The sequence below is a fragment of the Chaetura pelagica genome, unplaced genomic scaffold (genome assembly GCF_000747805.2).
Source record: "Chaetura pelagica isolate M959 unplaced genomic scaffold, ChaPel_1.0 scaffold36, whole genome shotgun sequence".
NCBI classification, from domain to species: domain Eukaryota; kingdom Metazoa; phylum Chordata; class Aves; order Apodiformes; family Apodidae; genus Chaetura; species Chaetura pelagica.
In genome coordinates this window covers 35,476-38,111 of record NW_009953726.1, presented here as the reverse complement: position 1 = coordinate 38,111, position 2,636 = coordinate 35,476, and positions in this window count along the sequence as shown.

Sequence of the window (2,636 nt, the reverse complement as noted above, 5' to 3'; positions counted from 1 at the left end):
TCACTTTGACAATTGGAAATTATCAGCTTGGTAGCATTTTTTTGATAGCTCAGTAAACAAGCAGTTGAATTGTTAAATATTTAAAAATAAACCAAGTGAGAATGATGCATTATGTCAGTCAAATAATGTTAAAATATATAGTCACAGAACTCCATCATATTGACAAAAGGAAAGATTTTAGGCTATAAGTTATGCAGGGATAAACCTCCAACATAGGAGCTGCATTCCTTGGACTTGCAACAGCAGGGCACTGCTTGGATGTTAGGCCTTACACGTTCAATTCCAGGATGAAACTGGAAATAAGCCAGTGACAATGAATGCAGGTTTCCCAATACCTTGAAAAAGAATATAGTAATTTCTTCCAGGTTTGTGGAAAAACAGTTGTCTCCTCTCAATTTAGCCATGGTTTTGTCTCATGTGGGCTTTAAAAATTCTTAAAAGATTGAAACAACGCCCATCACTGTGCTCAGCACAGCCAGTTGCAGTGCAGTGTTGACTGGGGCTCTTACACCATGGCCCGTGCCCTGGTCAAGTGCTGCTCTGGAGGTGGGGAACAGATTCCTGCAGCCAAATGAGCTGTCACTGCATCAAACCACAGGGCCAGGTTGGGCTTCTTGTTTTGAATGTCTGTTTCTAAAAATACATGCTGTTTGTCAGGATGATGTCGAAAGATAGTTCAGAAAGGCTGGACCTTGGTGTAGTCTCAAGGACTGAGCATAGAAATGGGGATGGCAGCAGAGCAACCCAAAAACTAGCTAACTGTTAGAGACGTCTTACTCTGTATCACTGCTGTCATGGTTTACTGACTTTCTTGCTGCTGACCGCACCTCAGGAGGCATTTATTGCTTCTGGCTGCCTGCATCCTCAGGGCAGCTGTGGCAGGTCTTCATTGAAACATGTCATCTTGTTGACTCTTGCATCCCCTGTGCTGATGCAGTCCCATCTCCTTGTCTCCCTCCTTCACTGCCCTTCCTCCCTGCACTACCTACAGTCAACATGTTTTCTTTCCTGATGTGAATATCACACTCACAAGAAGATACAGGTTGCATACAATCTGCATAGTGCCTCACACAGCATTTATACTAATTATATATTATTTTTATACAGTATATAATTATACTATATATATAATATATATTTTACATTTCCACACGATAAAATCATATCATAAAAACACACATCTTATGAGCCACTATCCAGTTCATATGCAAACAAACTGTATATTAATTGGATACAATTATATACAATCTTTCTAAATTATGCTGTAGAGGTGATAGTATATAATTAGATAGAATAGTATACATTAATTACACAAAAAAAACCACCATAATTTGCTTTAATAGAAATGCTGAGTTCTGCTAAGACCCAGTTTTCACAAATGCCTGTGCTAAGTGTCTGCAGAGGGTGGAAGCAGAGCTATACATTCTATTTTGACAGATTTCCACATACCCTTTATAGAAATGCTGTGTGCCTATTCCAAAGCTGGGTCCAGAAATCTGACATCTGCAGAATTTCAGGCACTGAAACCTATTCAGAGCCAACAGCATAAAAATCCCCAGCACAACATCTGCCCCAATACAACGTGATACTGCTGTGCAAACACAGAGGTTTTCCTTCAGCTGATTTTACCTGTTCACCTTCTGCCCTGGTGTGTTAGAAGAGCAGTCACAGAGATTGCAGGACACTCCCGGGGCTGTTTATTTGCACCCTCTCTCACCTCACACCTGGCTGACACAATGCAAACGAGCAGCCAAATACTTCTGTGAAACAAGAAAACCAGCCGAAACCTGTTGCTGTGATTTTTTACAACTCAGGAAGACTCAGAGGAGTCCCACCTGTGATGCAATTAGAGGAATTCCTCAGAGAGGGAGGAATCAGCTGTATTACAAATTTCTTTCTTTTGCAGGGTGTGGAGAAATAGAAACAAGTGAGAGGAGGGGCTGGGGATTGTGATAAACCCAATTCTGCTGGTGCTAAGCAGATTTCTCCACGTGTCAGTCTCAGGACACGCTGCAAAGGCAGCACTGAGCACCCGGGCACTCCCACGCTGCGAGCCGTGATCACCCTGCGTGTGCTGCGAGGTCTGGCAGCCCAGCGTGCAGGGATGAACCTAATAAATAAATAGTTAAAGAGCTGACTAAAAATTGCCAGGAAAAATGAACTTCGAGAGGACACTAGAGCAGCCTTGAAACCCGCTTGAACCACGTTGTTGTGACTGGCTGCATCCTGTGTGTGTTTGTGTGTGTGTGTGTGCTGCTTGCATGAGAATTTACTAATACGTATGCACTGATGTACCCACTGATGTCCTGAAGCGAGGCTGGGAATGAATTTCAGGAAAAGCGATGTTTGTTTTGCGCGGGCTCCCACATCCCATCCACTTTCAGTCCCGAGGAAATTGCCCTGCATCCCCACCCTGTGTCCGCCGGTGCCTGTCGCTGTCAGCAGCGAGCAGGGGCAAGACACGGGGCTCACGGAAAACCCCTGCACCCCCGTCCCCCCCGCATGGAAAGCCTGAGCAGCAACCAGCCCTCTTCCCCTGCCTCAGCTGAAGCCCTACAGCTGTTGCCGTAGCAGAGAAAGGGATTGGATTTCACGGGCTGTGTAATCTGCGACAGCTCTTTGGCTTGGCGGTAGCA